Raw genomic sequence first — 20,781 nt, 5'->3', positions numbered from 1 at the left:
ATCTTCTTTTAATACCTCCTGGATCATTTAATATTCTGCCTAAAGCATCCTTGATTATAGCAACTCTAGGTTTGAATTTGTTCTTCAGTTCCTTTAGCTTAAGAAATGCTGAACGAGTTCGGTTCTTCTGGAAAATTACAAAATATTACTACAAGAAACAAAAAAAAGATACCTAGATAATAGAAGAATATACCATGTTCATATGTAAAATGACTCGATATTCTGAAAATGACATTTCTACTAAAAGTAATTTACAGATTCAATGCAGTGTCAACATAGACACTGATATCAGTTTCCAAGGAGATGAATATTTCCTTTTTAGAATGATTATTATATATAGCCTTATTTTCCTCTTTTAGAATTTTCTTTGCCACTTTACAAATAACTGAGTTATTTTTGTATATTGATCTTTAATCCTGCCACTGTGTTCCATTTTTAGCAAGCTGTAGTAATTCTCTTTCTTAATTTTTAGGATTTTCTATGTATCGAACAAAATCTGAAAATAAAGATTATTTTCCACTTTGCCAGTTTGAATGCCTTTATTTCCTCTTTTTGCCCTTATTCCTCTGCTTGTTCTTGTTATATACAGTTGAGTCAAAACCGACTTATTTCTGACCAACTCTCCAGGACATTACCAGAGATAATAATTCACACAGGAGAAATGGCCTGTCTCTCTCTCACGGAGAAGCTGATGGCGTTGAACTGCATGCCACTGGGTTGGCAACACAGCTCCCTAACTCTAAGCAACCAGAGCTCACTATTCCTCTGGTTAGGACTCCAATACAGTATTGATTAAGCTGGTGATAAACAGCAATCTTGTTTGGTTCCTGTTTATAAGGGGAATGCTTTCAGTCTGTCTTTATTGAGACTGCGAACATCGGCCACTGGTTTTGTGTTTTTAATTATGTAGAGGAATTTATATTTTCCTGAATATCAGGTAATAGAGCTTAAAACTCTCTCACTTTCTTACACTTATGGTCATAGAGTCAATTTAAACTTATAGGTGACCCCTTGGTTTTCCAAACCTGTAAATTACATGACAGGAGGCTGACCAACTTTCAACTAGGAGCTGCTGGTGGAGGCGGTGGTGGATTTGAACTTCTAGAGAAATTAGATCTTTGGTTTAGTAGCTGTGAGCTACCTAAAACTATAAAGACCATCAAAGAAAAAGTATGGACCATCTTAGGGGCCATAGTCTATGGCATAAAGGTTCTTGTTATGTGCATAGACAGCTTCTACAAATTGGGAAAAAAATAATTAGCAAAAACAGATCTGACAAGGATTTAGTCTCTAAAATTTATAGAAAAAGTTCAATATATCAAATAAAAAAGACAATGGCACTTTTTAAAATGGTAAAAAAATACATAAGAAGACCGTTTGGCAAAGAATTAATTCAGATAGCTAACAAATACATGAAGACATGCTCAATATTATTAACTCATAGAGATAATGCAAATGAAATAAATACACCAATGAGGTATCATCTTCAGTAACAATAGCAAAGTTCAATAACACAGAAAACAATAAATGAAGGAGAGGGTGTGGAAAACCTGAACTCTCAATCATTGTGTAAAACAGTTTGATGCTCCTTTAAAAAATTATAAATGGAAATATCATTTAATCTAGCAATCCCACCACTAAATATATATGCTGCAAATATAAGAGCTTCCACACAAACAGATAGATACAATCCGTGTTACTTGCAGCATTATTTACAATTGCAAGTGGATGGAAACAATCTATGGATTAATAGATAAACAAAATGTGAATTAATGATTATACAAACTAATGATGATACACACAGTGGAATAAATACCATGTAACACTAATGAATAATTTGTGAAACTCCACACAAACAAAGATGAATTTTGAAGACATTTATACTGAATGAGGTAAGTAGTAAAATGGGACAACTATAGTACAAGTTCACTATCATTGAAATAAAAAAACAAAAACAGGTATACTCATAGAAGAAAGTCTGTGGGATGGAAAGAGAAAAGAGAGTAAATGTATAATTGGCATATATTAAGATAAGTAAAAGGAAAAACACTATATACTAGAGGGATGATTAGCCCATCACTGAACACAGAGAACACATGGAGTCATACACAAGAAATAGCACCAAAAATATTAAATATTACTGTATAAACAACAGCAAAATATCAGAAATAATAAAAATTAACATATACCAAAGAACCAACAAGGAGAAAAATTGTGAAAATTTATTAATTGATACCAAATACACTGAGGGAATGAGTTGCTGATCCCGGAAAGCTGTGACCATGATCCTGTGGGGCTTCAAGGCCAATTAGAATAACCTGGTCCACAAAGGCAACAGTCTTCACTCAGTTTGAGTAAGTAATGACTGGGGCCTTCAAAGCTTTCAAGAAAGAACCCAAGTACAACTATTGGTTTCCTGCTGCTTGGAACAACTAAAAGGTAAGGAAAGCAAAGATGTATGGAAACAATCAATCCAAAAAAGCTATTGAACTATAGTCTCAATCTCCATGACACTGGGATCAAAGCAAGTAAATAGTGCCTGGCGACCACCACTAGATGGAACATTCTAGATGGAATGACAGTAGCAGGCCCTGAGTAGAATATAGGGAAGATGTGGGACAAATTGTTTGAAAATTAAATAAAGATGACCAGGCTTATTGGGTGTTTAGAGATTGATGGAATACCTGAGATTGTGATCCCTATTCATCTTTTGAACCTGGAACAAAACTCATCTCCATAATTCAATTTCTAGTCAAACTGTGTCATTTTCAGGTGCCTTTCAATCAATTACTGCTCATAAAGATCCTATGAACACCGGATTAGAAAATTGCCTATGCTGGACCATCCTCAGCATGTCTACTCTGCTCAAGTTCATTGGTGCAGGCGCTAAGTCAGTCCATTTTGTTGAAAGCGACCCTATGTAAATCAGCTCTGAACTCTGCCCTGTCCTGAGTGAGACTCACTAATTCTGACACACCAACTCCAGTTGCTCCAATTACTGTATCAATCTATCTCATCCAGGTCCTCCCTCTCCTGCTGTCCCTCCACCCTTCTAAGCATGATGTCCTTCTCCAACGACCAATCTTTCCTGGCCACATGCCCAAAGTATGTGAGACGGAGCTTCAAAAATCCTTGCCTCCAAGGAGAAACTTGGTTTCACTCTCTCCACACCTAAGACACTAATTTTACCATTAAAAAAATTACAACAACTACTTACCTGTAGCAATCACGGACTAATTCTCCTTATTTCAGCATTCTATTTTGAGGTTTGGTACCAAAGAAGAATACGGAGTAAATTCATGGGCTGCCAAGAAAACAGATATTTACGTCTTGGAGAAATTACAGCCAGAGTGCTCCTTGGAGGCAAAGATGACAAAGCTTCATCTTCCATATTTTGGATAGGTAGCGAGGCGAGGCTATTCTTTGGAAAGAGGAAGGGTTGTGAAGAAAAGGAAGACCTTCAATGAGATGGATTGACACTGTGACTTTAGCCAGGAGCTCAATGTGTCAGAGATGACGAGAATGGCACCGGACAGGACAGGTTACAGGTTCGCGGTTCAAAGGGTCCCTGTGAGTCGTACTTGACTTGATGGCATCTGACAACAACAACAGCAACTGCAATTGTGAAAATAGAAGTTAAATAATGTGATCAGTTAGTAATAAGAGAGCCAGATCCTCTGACTTATGGACCAAGCACTTTGCACTGAAGATGGAGTCTCCCCTTCATCTGGTCAGTAATTGCCAATTTGAATACTGTTGTATAAAGGGATTCCAGGCAGATGTTAGCTGCTCATTTAGACATCAACAACTTCTGTTTTAGCATTCAGTAGATTAAAGGGAGTCCTCCTCTTCTTCACCTCCTCCTCCTCCTCCTCCTTCTTCTTTTTTATTTTATGCTGACTTATTTACATAATTCAAATATATTGTTTTTCACACAAGACCCCTCCCATTTCCTTCACCTCCTCATCCGTTGAATTGTGCAACGCTATGATTAACACCCCACTCCCCCACCGTCCTCACCCTTCTACTCTCCCCTCCCCTTGGATCCTCATATTTATTCTACGATAACATTTTTATACAGTATTTGTTAAAGGGAATCTTTCAAAAATAACAACAACAATATTACATTTGTTGATAGATGTTTTAAAAAGTTAAAAGTTTCCAGATTAATCAGGAATTCTTTTTAGTTGAAAATTATACTGAGGTTTATGTTCCTTAACTTGTACATATGTCTTCACACAGCATCTGTCTTCACCTTGTGTGACTCGATGTCTGTTCTTTCCTTTTATAGTAGTGAAACAATTCACCACTCAGAAATGATTCACTCAGCTAATGATTTGAACCTACTCAACTCCAATATGACTTCTTTAACTTAACTAATAAAATAAAAGCTCTATTACAAAACAAGATTGCATTTGATACATGGATTCAGACTTCACAGTGTCCTTTGAGCAGAATAAAATTTAATTCATAATAACAACACCCGGTTTTGTTTGCTTTTCTCCGCCAGGAGATGTATACTTTTATTTCTATCGCATATTCAGGAAAGTGCTGTGTGACCCCATCCTTGCCATATAAACACATGCATATACTTTGTGACATCTATTTGTTGACACACAGTCTTGGACATGTCTGTCTGTTGCTGATAAACGTTTTGGGAAGTATTTCATGCAGTTAAGCGGACAAGTTAGGCATTTCAATGAGTCAAGCAGTGATTGTCAAAGTTGACTGGAGGCATAGCCTGATAGTTGGTCAAAGTAAGAAGTTCACGACAAATACCAAACTCTTTTAAGTAGTGCTAGATCTTTTTCTAAGAGCTTTGCATAACAAAAAAATAATATTATAGGCATTATTCTTCTCTCCATTGTACAGAGATCCCAGACAAGGTTTTAAGAAATATAGCAAAGTGCAGAGCCAAAAGTCATGGAACAAGAACCTAAAGTGCAGATGTTAGTACCTTCTAGCTTAATAAGTATGGAGCTGTTAGCCCAAAGGTGGCACCTCTATGGTGGTTCAAACACCTCAGCAGCTCTTTCAGAAAGGTGGGCACTCTCTGCCCTTGTGGTCTCCAGACTCCCAAAAAGACCACTGGATAGTCAGCTCGTTTTTCAGTAGGCTCTGTAGGTTCTGACTAAATTATCTTCATGGTGTATTTTTCCCCCAGCATGACCCTTTAATAGATGTTATTGATGGATGTCTCATTCAGGCCTTCTTTTTTTGACCAGTATGGAAGCACTGGTGGCCTACTGGTAAAGAGTTGTGTTGTCAAGCCAAAGGCAGATGGTTCAAATTCACTAGCTAGTCCATTGGCGAAAGATGAACAGTCTTCTCATATGTAGTTTCCAGCCTCTAAAATTATCTCGAGGTTAATTTACAGACTAGATGACACATAACAACAACAACATACTCATCAGTAAGCTGTTTTCAATATTGAATGCAAATCAAATCCTAATCGCCGTTTGTCTGAAGAGCTACCCCTGGCTAAGGAGCCACTGGTTAGAAATGCCTACCAGGTTATGTTACCTCCTCCCAGTAGAGCAATGAGGACCATGATCTGGAGCATATGACAAACTGAGATGAAAGTACAAAGGCCTGCTGCCTTGAGTGATCACTGTGATGTCCCAGTCCTCTCCACGGCCTCAGACTGATGCCAGACTTTCACTGAAACAACTTCTTTCATCCTTTTCTCTCCCATCCACCTCACCTCACTTTCCTTCTCTCTCAAGCTCTTCTTTCTAGGGAAGCAGACTTATTGATAGGTTTTATTCTCAGAACCTCTTCCTTAGCTGACTTTTACTTCCTCTGTAACTGTAATTCCACTTTTGCTTTTGGCTTCACTGCTTTCATACTTAAAATATTCCTCTCAAACCTAGCACAGGCAGCAAAATGAATTACTTCATGTACATCCACATCCCAAGACCTCTGTGAACACTTAATGGCCCAAAATCTTGCATCAAATTCCCCTAGGAGGCAGTCGTCAGAACAGAGCAAGGAAACACTGCATGGTTCAAAATTGGAAAGGCCGTACGCCAGGGATGTGTCCTGTCTCCATACCTTTTCAACTTGTATGAAGAACAGATAATCCGGGAGGCTGGGCTCTATGAGGAGAAATGTGGGGTCAAGATTGGTGGAAGATCTATCAACAATCTGCATTATGCAGATGACACAACCCTGCTTGCTGAAACTGAGGAGGAACTGAAGTGCTTGCTGCAGAGGGTCAAGGACTGCAGCCTCCAATATGGATTGAGGTTCAATGTCAAGAAGACAAAGATTCTCACCACTGGGCCAATTGGCAGCATCAGGATGGATGGTGAAGAGACTGAGATTGTTCACAGCTTCAGTTTGCTTGGCTCCACAGTCAACACTCTCGGCACCAGCAGCCAGGAAATTAGAAGACGTATTGCCATGGGAAAGTCTGCTGTTAGGGACCTCTCCAAAGTACTAAAGAGCAATGGTGTTTCTTTGGAGACTAAGGTGCATCTGATACAGGCCATGGTCTTTGCTATCACTTGTTATGCATCAAAGAGTTGGGCAATGACTAAGGAGAATAGAAGGAGAATTGATGCCTTTGAGCTGTAGTGCTGGAGAAGAGTATTGAGGGTGCCATAGACTGCTAGGAAAACAAACAGATTCATCCTGGAAAGGGTCAAACCGGGCTGCTCCTTGGAGGCAAGTATCCTAAGGCTTCGTCTAACATACTTTGGACATGCTGCAAGAAGGGACAGGTCCTTGGAGAGGGTCATCGTGCTTGGTAGGGTGGAGGGACAGCACAGAAGGAGACGGCCCCCTATGAGGTGGATTGATTCAGTGACTGGGGTAATCGGGATGGGTGTGTCAAGAGACAGTGCGATTGGCACAGGACAGAGCAAAGTTTAGGGATGTTGTACATAGGGTCGCTATGAGTCCCAAGTGACTCGATGGCACGTAACAACAACAACAATAGCAATCAGCCTCCGACTCGACGGCACAGAACAACAACAACAACAACAACAATATAGAGAGAGATCATTTGGCCTAGGGGACAGAAAGTCATGCTCCCAAGCCAAATGTGGGTGACTCGAATCCACAGCCCTCAAGCCTGCCTCTACTTGTTTTTTGGTGAATCATTCTTCTAGGTCATATAACCCTGGTCTGCCCACTTGCTGTACAGAGGTAACTCGTGATTGCTGTGATGATGAACACTGTGACACTGATGTGTCAAATGCGATGTGTCAAAACAAGCTTGGAAGCAGGAGTGGCATCCACTTCCATAATAGCTTGCCTCTGGAGAACCTATGAACCTGGAGAGAGAATGAAAATGATACAGGTGTCCAGGTCTTTCGATCATAGGGTCTCATCTCCAACTCAACGGCACTTAACATCGACAACAACAATAGGAACCAGAGTAGAGAATGCCTCCCTAAACTAGCTAAACTTATCAGATAATAAAAAATGCATCAGAGACACCAAGCAATCAACTGGAAAGGATTTGTGTAGACATTTGAAAGTTTGTGTCAAGTTCAGTGGGTGAAATAATTGTTAGTCCTACTGTTTACCTGGTGACCTCCAACCCATAACTAAACACCTAGTCTTTCTTAAACTCCTTTATCCCTCCAAGGTAGTGTTGACTATTTTACACCAACATGTATCCATAGGTGCCCACCTCTACTATTATACTTGTCACACAGTGTAACAACAATTCTACTGCTATTTTTGTTTCCCTTCAATGTTAATCCCACTGAGAGAAGAAATGACATTTAATAATCTCAGTATCTCCATGCCAGTAAACTCACAGTCTATAAATCATCAACAAAGCTATTTTTAAGGAATTTATGAATAAATAGCAATGAGGATGGTAACAAATAGGACTGAAACCAACTCTAAAGTCTCTTAGCTTTGCAACCATCTCATGTGTTCTCCTTGGAAGCAAGAATGATGGTGCTTCAATATACTTTGGGCATGTTGTTAGGAGAGACCATTCCTCAAAAAAGACATTATGCTCGGAATGGTGGAGGGTCAGCAAAGGAGAGAAAGACCCTCAACAAGATGGATTAACAAAGTGATGTAGTATCATAAGGCACGATGAAGATCACACAGGATAGAACAGGTTTCAGATTGATTGTACATAGGGTTATTATGAGTCATTCTTGACCAGTCAGCACCTACCAACAACAGTATCTTATCAGATACCAAAAGAGAAGGAAAGTCTATTTTCTCCCACTAATAGAGAGCTCTGGTGACCTAATGGCAAGAAGCTATGCTGTAGTCCCAAAGGCACACTGCTCGAGGCCACCAGCTGCTCCATGAGAGAAAGATGGGCAGTCTCCTCCCATGCAATTAACTGCCTCTGAAAATCCTCTGGAGGGTCAGCTACGGGTCAGTTCCAACTCTGCAGTACTCAACAACAACGAAAGTATCAATAGCTAATCAATGTCACTATCCCTACTTTAAACTAGAATGTTTTCTTAAACTCAGAGGATACACTACAAATTGCTAGTCTATTCGTTCCAGGAAGATCCTTTCCCACTTTGCCAATCCTTTTTTTTTTCCATTTTCTAGGAGTATGCCGAGTAACTGCACCATAAGGAATTGGCTGACACAGAAGACGTTCATGAAATAATGTATGAGAAAGAGCCTGTGGTAATGAAGGAGGAAGTTCATGTTGTTCTGAAAGAACTGGCAAAAAAACAAGGTTCCAGGAGTTAACGGCATACCAATTGACATATTTCAACAAACAGACTCTGCCCTGGATGTGCTCACTAAGTTGTGCCAAGAAATCTGGAGAACAGCCAGCTAACCAACTGACTGGAAAAGATCAATATTTGTTCCCATGCCAAAGAAGGGTGACCCGACAGAGTGCGGAAATTATAGAACAATATCATTAATATCACATGCAAGCAAGAGTCTGCTGAAAATTATCCAAAAACAACTGGAGTAACACATCAACATAGAACTGCCAGTTGTGCAGGCTGTGTTTAGAAGAGGTCATGGTACTAGGGGTATTATAGCTAATGTTAGATGAATCTTGGCAGAAAGCAGAGAGTAGTGAAGGAATGTCTATTTGTACTTCATTGACTATACAAAGGCTTTTGACTGTGTGGATCACAACAATCTGTGGCTGACGCTGAGAAGAATGGGAATCCCAGAACATTTGAGTGTGCTTACATGAAATCTATACTTGGACCAGGAGGCAGTCATCAGAAGAGAGCACAGAAACACTGCACGGTTCAAAATTGGGAAGGGGTCCACCAGGGATGTATTCTGTCTCCATACCTTTTCTATTTGTATGCAGAACAGGTCATCCAGGATGCTGAGCTCTGTAAGGAGGAAAGTGGCATCAGGATTGGTGCAAGATTCATCAGCAACAAGTGTTAAATAGATGGCACAACCTTGCTTGCTGAAACTGAGGAGGACCTGAAGGGCTTACTGCAGAGGGTCAAGGACTGTAGCCTTCAATATGGATTGAAGCCCAACATCAAGAAAACAATGATTCTCACCACTGGGCCAATTGTCAGCATCAGTATGGATGGTGAAGAGATTGAGATAGTTAACAGTTTTTGCTTGCTTGGCTTCACAGTCAACACTCTTGGAACCAGCAGCCAGGAAATCAAGAGATGGACTGCAGTGAGAAAGTCAGCTGTCAGGGACCTCTCCAGAATATTGAAGAGCAACGACGTCAGGATGGAGACTAAATTGCACCTAATCCGGGCTATAGTCTTTACAATTGTGTGCTATGCATCAGAGAGCTAAACAGTGACTAGGGATGATAGAAAGAGAATTGATGCCTTTGAACTGTGATGCTGGAGAAGAGTGTTGAATATACCATGGACTGCTAGGAGAACAAACAGGTTTGTCCTGGAGAGGGTGAAGCTAGACTGCTCCTTGGAGTGGAGGGACAGTGTGGGAAAGGAAGACCTTCGATGAGCTGGATTGATTCAGTGATTGGGATAGTGGGAGTAAGTATGTCAGAGACAATGAGGTTGGCACAGGATAGAGGAGCAGGGTTTAGGGCTCTTGTACATATGCAAGCAACTCAATGGCGCATAACAACAACAGAAGATATTTACTGTGCTTTGTAAGCCCTAAAACACTTATGATTCTCTATAATGGAATATATTGTATAATTATGCCACATGAGTGTGACATGTGTAATTATAAATATTTTTTTCATTTGAAAGATTAAAAAAGTAAACCACTTATGATAACATACTGTATATTTTTAAAATCCACTTCTCTGCATAGTAAAATATGCTAATTAGAAAAAGTCCTAAAGTAGATTGATAAGCTTGACAGTAGACATGATATATTAAGATACTTAGTTTCTACACAAACTAAATACTGGGAATAAAAGCATGTGTTTAGTAAGGTTTATGTTACTTGTATTTGGGTCATAATAATGAAATTATGTTATTGTTATGCGCTGTCAAGTTGCCTGCTACTCATAGCGACCCTGTGTACAATAACTCTGAATGCTGCTCTATCTTAAGCCAGTCTCACTGTCTCCAACATACCTACCCTCATTATTCTAGTTACTGCCATCTCTTCTAAGGTCTTCCTCTTCAGCACTGTCTTTCCACCCTTTCAAGAATAATGCCATGATGTTTGCAATTGCTATGCATCAGAGAGCTGGACAATGACTATGGATGATAGAAGAATTGATGTCTTTGAGTTGTGGTGCCGGAAAAGAGAATTGAACATACCATGGACTGCCGAGAGAACAAACAGGTCTATCCTGGGGAAGGTAATACCAAGCTGCTCCTTGCAGGCAAGGATTTTGAAGCTCTGTCTCACACACTTTGGGTATGTTGCCAAGAAGGGCCAGTCTTTGGAGAAGGCCAATCATGTTTTTGCAATTTAAGTGCCGTCTTTATAATACCATAATCCTATGTATTATTCAGGCCCAGCTCAGATTCTTTTCTGCTGCTGGGAACATTTGATGACTCTAATTTTGCTTCACAATTGTTCCCCATTCTGCACTGTAACAGCTCTTACTGTCTCATCTCTACTACTGTGTAATACTCTAGTATTTTCCTTAAAGTCTTTCCCAGTAAAATCCTCATGATCAGCTTTACCTAAAGGGATGTTTAAAATGGAAAATTGTTGAATTCAACCAGAAATCCTCCATGTGAAATTTCTTCATCTGTAGCATTACTTATTATTCAATAACTTCTATGTCTAGAGAATGAAAGTCATCTCTGTGACACATACACACCAGTTGCTATTGACAATGCAAATCTTGGCTGGGAATTCTGATGTTTGCCAGTCGAGTAGTGATTTTGCGCTTAGCTTCTACGCCTGAGTCAGCCAATTGGGTTAGCTTTCTATCATCACAGTAATAGTGCTATACAAAGAAAGGTAAAATTTTAGTGGCATAGGAAAATAATTTCATTGCTCTCACATCTAAAACTGCAACAATGGATTCACCGTGGTATAGATTGTGAGAATGATGCCAAATCAAGCAAGGTATGCTGTTCACAGGAGACAGAGCTTACTTATTGTACATAACAGCAAAAAAACCTCACATCTAAAACCACATAGGTATCCCCTAGAAGATTGTGTAGATTTGTTTGTGATTTCTCACATGTGTGAGCTTGACTAATTGCCAGCATGAACCCAGGAGTTGACATGGCCTCGTTTCCTGTGTCTCATCCTGTCCAGGCATTTTACCGTTGTTGTGTACTGTTGAATAGCAACTGACTCATGGCTAACTTTCCAGCAGGGTCAGTAAGTCACATGGAAGGAAATTGCTCATCTTTCTGCCATGGAGAAGGTGGGGGATTCTAACCACAGGCCCATGGAAATGCCAGAGTTGATAGGCGGCACGGGGATACATTCAAATCTTCTTGAGATTTAAACTCAGATCTGGCACAGAATTACAGTACTTCCTTCATCTTAGTCAACCAGGGCCCAGGTCACCAGAGGCATGCTTTATAGAAGCTTTCTCAAATTTCCAAATACACCTTTATGTCCTATTACCAACTATTACCTAGGATCCCTGTCATATAGAATGCATGCCCAAGTCTTAACTTGTTTCCATTCATGCTCTGGTTAGTTGAAAGCCCAATCTAGAAGTTTCTAAATCTTCTCTGATAGCTTTAACAGTCAGAACTGGTTGTACTATCTAGCAGGACATACTAAATAAGTACCAAACAGGACCTGTTTGGCCTTTATACTTCGGGACATGTTTTTACCCTTTGCTTCATGCACATAGAGTTGATTGGATTATCCCAAAGAGTTCTAGGATGCATGCCCCCAGGGTTGCCTTGTGGTCTCCTGGGTCCCAAGAGTGTGATAAAGGAAATAAGGGAAAGATGTATCTAACTAGTAAGTAGCACATTTGTTTTGTGGGGTTATATGATGAAACTAAGCCACTTGAATTGGTGATTTTAGGTGACTCTCATTCCCATTAGACATAGGACAAGATCAAAGATCACAGGACAACCCACAGTTGACTTTTAGGCTTGACTGGCCAGTCACCCATTTGTTTTCTGGCTTAAGAATGAGGAGCAGTGATTTCCACTATTTGCATGTTTAGGTTACCTATGCTCTGTAAAAAGTAAAACAAAAATTGATGGATCTTGGAAAAATAGTTGATAATTATTAGAAATGTAACCAAGTGAGATTCCCAAGCATAGGCGCTCTTACAAATGCTTTTTCATTACTAGATCTAATTAATGTATCTCCCGGTACATGTACCTGGCGTGCAGCTATTGGTCTGGCCAATGCTGTTTTCCCCTCCATTCTGGTTTTGAAAGCTCATCAGAAGGCCCTACAACAGGTTTGGAATGAATTGCAAGCTGCTTTGCCACTTGCGTCATATGATCAGGCTGAAGTACCAATTGTGAATAGTGATGATTTTTAGTCTTTGCCAGATCCCTCTTGTTGGATTACAAAGTTCAACCATTATTTAGTGGTAGTTATTCTCCTACTGAGAAACAGATACTTTTCATGTTACAAGGCCTCATTAGAGATTGAATGCCTAACCATGGTTCACCAACTCATGCAGCTAAGCTTCCCATTATGAACTGGGTGTCTGGTATACTCTATTGGTCCACAGTGTTATAAAATTAAATGGGTACAGCAACAATCCATCAGCAGATGGAGGCGGAATATCTATATCTATATCTGTATTATCTATATCTATCTATTTATATATCTTTGGAAGCAGAAGTGGCATCCACATCCTAAACAACATGCCTCTGGAACCTCTATGAATTTGATAAATGTTGATAGTTATAGAAAGGCTTCAGGCCTTTTGTTCATAGGGTCACTATGAGTTGTGCTCCACTTAAGATGACCTCTACCTCTATCTCTATCATCTCTATTTCAATCTCTATCTCTATCTCTCTCTCTTTTATATGGGAATCCAGTTTGGAAGTTGTTTGAAGCAGCCATATTCAACAGAGGCTTGTTTGCTGGTTCTGGTGAGGATTAGGATGAAATGTTGACTAGCTAATTGGTGTGAGATGATGTGATTCAGCCTCCTATTTAAAAACATATTTGGTGAGCAGTATGGGGCTGGAATCCAGTTTGGAAGTCATCTGCTGCAGCCAAAGTCAAAGGTGGGTGATTTTAATCTGCAGCCCTTAGGCCTGGTTTTAATTGTTTTTGGTTAAACATTCTTCTAGTTGGTATAGCACTTTTCTGTCCATTTGCTATACAGAGGTAACCTGTGGTTTCTGTGATGCTAAACACTGTGACACTGATGTGTCAAATGCAACAATGGTTACACATGGTGGACTGTGTTTGGTGGAGCTTTCTGATTGAAACAAACTTGGAAGCAGGAGTGGCATCCACTTTCAAAATGGCTTGCCTCTGAAAACTCTACAAACATGAAGAAAACATGAAAGTTATATAACTGTTCAGGTCTTTCATTCATAGGATTGCTTTGAGTTGTCTATGACTTGATGGCACTTAAAAACAACAACGTACATATGTTGTTGTTGTTCTTATGTACCATGGAGTTGCTTGCAACTCATAGTGACACTATGTACAACAGCCCTAAACCCTGCTCTGTCCTGTGCCAATCTCACTGTCTCTGTCATCCCCACCCTGATTACCTGAGTCATTGACTCAATCCACCTCATAGAGGGTCTTCCCCTCCTGTGCTGTCCCTCCACTCTCCCAAGCATCGTGTCCCTTTCCAAGGACTGGTCCCTCCTCGCAACGTGTCTAAACTATGTCAGACGAAGCCTCAGGATCCTTGTCTGGGAGCAGCCCAGTTTAACCCTCTCTAGGATAAACCTGTCTGTTTTCTTAGCAGTCCATGGTACACTCAACATTCTTCTCCAGCACCACAGCTCAAAAGCATCACTTCTCCTTCTATCCTCCCTAGTCACTGTCCAACTCTCTGATGCATAACAAGTGATTGCAGAGACCATGGCCTGTATCAGGTGCACCTTAGTCTCCAGAGTGACACCATTGCTCTTCAGCACTTTGGAAAGGTCCCTAACAGCAGACTTTCCCATCGCAATACATCTTTTAATTTCCTAGCTGCTGGTGCCAAGAATGTTGACTGTGGTGTCAAGCAAACTAAAGCTGTTAACAATCTCAATCTCTTTACCACCCATCCTGATGTTGTCAATTGGTCCTATGGTGAGAATCCTTGTTTTCTTGATATTGAGCCTCAATCCATATTAAAGGCTGCAGGCAGCAAGTACTTCAGGTCCTCCTCAGTTTCAGCAAGCAGGTTGTGTCATCTGCATAACGCAGATTGTTGATCTATCTTCCACCAATCCTGATGCCACACTTCTCCTGATAGAGCCCAGCCTCCTGGATAATCTGTTCTGCATATAGGTTGTAAAGGTATGGAGATAGGACACACACACACACACACACACACACACACACACACGATCAAACTTGATAAGACTATAAAGGTGTAAGTACATTACATGAGAAACTGGCTCAAATTTCCATGGTCTTCACTCCTTCCATATTACCTTCTGTCACCCCATCCAGCAGCTAACTACATGAGTAGTTCCTTCCCCCCCATTTTTCTATTAGTTTATTTACAAAATTCAAACACAAATTTAAACAGATTCTTTCAATTTCCCTCATGCCCCTACCCATCAAATTATACAACCCAATGATTAAACTCCCTTCCCCCCTGCACATCCACATTCCTCTGTTTCCAGCCTCTCCCACCCCTCCTGGATCCTTATATTCATTCTACAATAACAGTTTTAGACCATATTTCTCCTTATGGGACTGACTTAGTTCACTCAGCATAATGCTGTAGTTCCTTATAGTTAGTTAACTGAGGAAGAGAAAAATTGAGCCTGGTTTGTAGATGTTCTGCATCACATGGAGGTGCCACTTGAAAATATACAGCAGCAACATAGTAGTCCCTGTCTGAGACTTCCCTGAATGATGATATATATATGAAATCCTTGAAATGGCAGAACCTCAAATAGAGGACCTGGTTATTTGTCTTGCTTGCAAGGAAAAAATGTTCAGATTTGTCAGTGTTTACTGTTAACAATGGTTTAGCTAGATAGTCAGATACTTGGAAGGAATATGATGAGAAAATTGTTGACTAAGAGATAAAGGGAAATGATACGCAGACAGACCTCATTGGACTTAGGAACAAAGTGGCCTTGGAGGCAGGGTGGAGCTTATGCACAGACTCAGAAACATGGACTTACAGGAACAAAGGTGAGTAAGTGGGAGTGGTATGGATTCATCATCACCCCCAGTGACCCACTGCAGAAAAAAATGTTCTTCCTGTCTCTGAAACCCTATGTGCTGTGTGTCTGGAAATTTTAGTTCCAAAGGGAGTCTGGAGACTAACATTGTGAGACAAAAGATTGATCACACTGAACTGGAATTTGGAAGTGCTACAATGTCACTTTGGGATTTTCATGTTTATGGATCAACAGGTGAAAAAGGAACTGCTTAATATATTGTCTTATGTAAATTATCCTGGCAGCCAAAAGGGAAATGGGATGTCTGATAAAGAAAAAGATAGAAACTATAAAGAAAAGTATGTCTGGAATACAGGAGATTCTTGTGCTGTCTCTTAGTATGACTATGCTAATGTTATAGTTAAAAGAAAACTATAGCCACACAATTCTTACGTGGTTACTAATGTCTGAGATCCTTCAGTAATGAAAGAATGAATCCAAGCAAACAACCACATCAAGTTGAGGTGATAGCTGAGAGCAAAGGAAATATAGTACGGATATCAGAAGAATATATTTCCAAATACCACATGACCATTTCAGAAATGAGAATTTTAGGTATTATGAGTATTCCTTCCTTGTATAATACTACTAAACATTTTTACTTTCATCACCTGTAAGATATAATTAGTGTTTTTACAGTTGCTTGCATAATATTATGTTAGATTGTTATGTTATAATATTATTTGAATTATGTTAGATTCAAGTTTGAATTTATAATTGTATTTCTTTAAGTTTATGGCTTAAGAAAATACGTATAGATTACAAGTTGGCAACCAGTGGTCTGTTAAGGTTGTATGTCAGCTTGGCTGCCTGTAATGTAATATTAAGTTTGCCAGTTAATATGTACTCATGCATGGAATAAGTTTAATATAATGGAATTATTTTCCTGATGAAACTTGATATATAATGTGATCACTTCTATGATGGAATTCTGTTGAAAGGGAGTTTAATCAAGCACTGGGCCTGTGTTGAATGTATGTAGTCATTTGGTAAAACTTTCTTGCTTTTTGCCAAATCGGGATCCTATATCTGGCTTGTCAAAAAACTAACCTCCAGTTCCTCATCTCTGAGTCAATGGCCTGCCATATTGCCTCACAGTTTTGCATTTATTGGTTTAAGAAGACAACTACCTCTATTCTTACCTTCAATACTTGGATTCATCAGCTTCTGAAACTGTTTGAGTCAAAAGGAGCCTTTATCCTGAAGTGTGAACCAAGGACCTAGAAATTTCCAGTCCCTATAAGCCCACATACTGTTTCCTTGACAAGGATGTTGTTGTTGTTGTTGTTGTTTTAGGTGTCACTTTGTCAAGTACAACCCACAGCGACTTTATGAACGACAGACCTGAGCCCTGGACTGTCCTGTGCCATCCTCATACTTCCTGACACATGAGGCCCATTGTGAAAGTCATTGTGTCATACCATCTCATTGAGGATCGTCCTCTCTTTTACTAACCCTTCACCTTTCCAAGCGGGATGTCCCTCTCCAAGGAACACCTTCTCCTAGAAACATGCCCTCAGTTTGTAAGACAAAGTTTGGTCAACTTTACCTCCAAGGAATACCCTGGCTATACTTTCTCCAAGATGTATTTATTTGTTGTTTTGGCAGTCCATGGACTACTCAGTACTCTTTTCCAACGCAACAATTCAAAGGCATCGATTCTTCGTCCATTATTTTTTTAAAATTGTCCAGATCTCAGATGCTTAGCTAATGATAAGAAAAACCATGGCTTAAGTCAGATGTACCTCAGTCCTTCAATGACATTTTCAATCCTTAATAATTTGGACAGGTCTTTGTCTGCAGATTTTCCCAGTGCAATCTGGCTCCTCATTTCCTGACTGCTGGTACAAAAGGTATTGATTGTAGATGCAAGTAAAATGAAATTGTTGACAACTTCAATCTTTTCTCCATCTATCATGATGTTACCTCTTAGTCCAGTGGTAAGAATTTTTTGTTTTCTTAATATTGAGATGCAATTCATATTGAAGACTGTATTCTCTGAACTTTTGCAACAAGTGCTTCAAGTCCTCTTCACTTTCAGCAAGCAAGGTTGTGTCATCTGCATAACACAGTTCTGGGTGTTTTTTTTTTTTTATAATAAAAAGAAAATAATAGATTTCAACAAATTCTCAACAATTGCTTAAAATATTCTTGCAGAGTAACATCAGTAGTTACGATTTTAAATATACAGCACACTAATGTGAAATACAATATTCTAATGAGAAATTTATAACATTTTACAACCTATTTTGCTTGAGTTTTTGAAGACCTGAGAAAATGTGATAAAGAGGTGGTTGCTGTTGATTTTATGTGCTGCTGAGTTGGAACTGACTCATCAGAGCTCACCCTCCAGCAGGTTTTCAGAGACTAGCTACAGCACAAAAGTTTACCCATCTTTCACTCACAGGACATCTGGCAAATTCCAACCTTCTGCCTTTGGGTTGGCAGCTCAACTTCCTACCACCAGACCTCCATTATAAGGAGGATACAGAATAAGAGATCAGAAATCTAGGTCAAAGCCTCTACATCTATATTTACTAGTTATATGTCTTTAGGTGAAAATAAAAAATAAGCATCAAACACCATCAGGTCACAAAAACTTCATAATAAGGAGGATACAGAACGAGAGATCAAAAACCTAGGTCCAAAACTCTACATCCATATTTCCTAACTATATCGCTTTATATGAAAACAAAACCCAAACAGCAATTAAAAAACAAAACCCAAACCAAAAAAAAAAAAAAGACTTTCTTCCACGTACTGTGTCTCTTAAAAATTCTGTCAATTTCTAAAAGAATAAATGAAACAAATAACAAATAACACAGGTTATTGATGAGTCTTCCTCTAATCATGATGCCACATTCTCCTTCATAGATTCCAGCTTCTCAGATAATTTGCTCAACATACAGTTTGAAAAGATATGGAAAGAGGATAAAACCTTGAGACATTCTTTCTTAATTGTAAACCATATGGTGTTCCCTGCTCACACGATAACCTCTTAGTCTACATATACGTCTTGCATGAGCACAAGTAAATGCTCTGGGATTCCCATCTTCTCATAGTTAGCCATAGCTTGTTATGAATCACACAGTTAAATGCTTTAGTATAGTCAATAAAGCATAAATAGACATTCTTCAGGTATTTTTAATATTTTTAACTTTTAGCCAGGATCCCTCTGACATTAGCAATGATATCCCTGGTGTTGTGGCGTCTTCTAAATCCTGCTTGAACTTCTGAGAGTTCCTTATCTAGGTGCTGTTCTAGCAGTTTTTGAATGATCTTCCGTAGTATATTGCTTGCATGTGATATTAATGATATTGTTTGATAGTTTCCACATTCAGTTGGATCACCTTTCTTGGGAATGAGAACAAATATAGTCCTCTTCCAACCCATTGGCCAGACAGCTGTCCTCCAAATTGCCTGGCATAGCCTGGTGAGTGCATTCAAGGCTACATCTGTTAATTGAAACAAGTCATTTGGTATCCTATTGATTCCTGGGGCCTCATGTTTTTGCTAATGCCTTCAGTGCAGGTTTAACTTCTTCCTTAATTATCATTGGATCCTGCTTATATGATACATCCTAAAATCTTTCACTGTCAGTCAATTCTTTTTGGTATAATGGCTCTTTATATCCTTGCCATCTTCTTTTGATGCTTCCTGGATCATTCATTCAACATGTTGTCCATAGCAACTTCAGTATTGCAATTCAAGGCCCTTGAAAGACTGTTAATAAAAAAGCCCCACCTTCCAATTCCCAACTACTTTAAATAAGATAGATGTTGTTGTTGTTGTTGTTGTTAGGTGCTCTCAAGCCAAATATGACCCATAGAGACCCCAATGAAAAACAGATCTGAAACTTGTCTTAATCTGTGTCATCCTCACACTTGCTGACACACTAGAGCCCATTACTCCAGTCAGTTTATCCATCCCCTTGGTGGAGGGTCTTCCTCTCTTCCACTGACTGTCCACTTTTCTAAGTATAATGTCCCTCTTCAAGGAATAGCCCAGGGAGAGTGCACTTTAAAAGCAAAGATAGTGAGACTTTGTATCACAAACTTTGGACAAATTATCAAGAAATAACAGTCATGATATAGAAGAACATCATACTTGGAAAAATAGAAAGTGGAAATGGAGGAAGAATCTCAAAGAGATGGTTTGGCAAAATGACTACAACAATGGGAACAGTAGAAAGTGTGAGTATGGTACAGGATTAGATTAGGCAGTTTCTTTCTGCTGTACATAGGAGGTGCTATGAGTTGGAGCCAGTCCCATGAAACCCAATGACAGCAACAACAAGCACACACACACACACACACACACACACACACACTCCTTGTTTGTTTCTCTAGAGAATCCAGTTTAAGACAGATATTAAACAAAACTTATGTACTTCTTGATCCTTTAATCTAAACTGATGTCTATGTATCATTCTCACAGGGATTTATTAACTTTATAATATATTTTTAAATCCACATCTATATATGGGTGAAAGATGATAGCTTTCAATTTGGATTACACCTCAACATCAAGAAACAAAAGTCTTCACCACTGAACCAAAAGGTATCATCATGATAGATGAACAAAATATCAAAGTAGTAAAAAATTTCATTTTCCTTGTATCAACAGTCAACATCTATGGGGGCTGCAATGTCAAAAGATGTGTTGGGAAAATTTGCTGTCAAGAACCTATTTAAAGTGATAAAGAGCAAAGATTTTAGAGACTAAGATGCACTTGATTCAAACCATGGTATCTTTCAATTGTTTCCTACGTATCTGAAAGTTGAACAATGAATAAGGAAAATCACCAATTCCTGAATTGATGCCTTTGAGCTATGTTGTTAGAAAAAAGTATTGAATATACTATAGATTGACAAAAAACAAACAAACAAACCCAAAAACAACCAACCACCAAATCTGTCTGCAGGATGTATGACCAGAGTGCTTATTAGAGGGAAAGATATTAAAATTTTGTCTCACATACTATGGGCATGTTGCCGTGAGGGGCTAGTCCTTGGAAAATGACATCATGTTGAGAAAGATAGAGGGTCAGCTGAAAAGAAAAAGACTCTTAAGGAGACGGGTAGGTAGTAACAGCAGCAATGAGCTTGAGCATGAC

This window comes from Elephantulus edwardii, unplaced genomic scaffold (genome assembly GCF_000299155.1).
Source record: "Elephantulus edwardii isolate Elephantulus edwardi_28Jun2011 unplaced genomic scaffold, EleEdw1.0 scaffold00150, whole genome shotgun sequence".
Taxonomy (NCBI): domain Eukaryota; kingdom Metazoa; phylum Chordata; class Mammalia; order Macroscelidea; family Macroscelididae; genus Elephantulus; species Elephantulus edwardii.
This window is presented reverse-complemented; position numbering follows the sequence as displayed.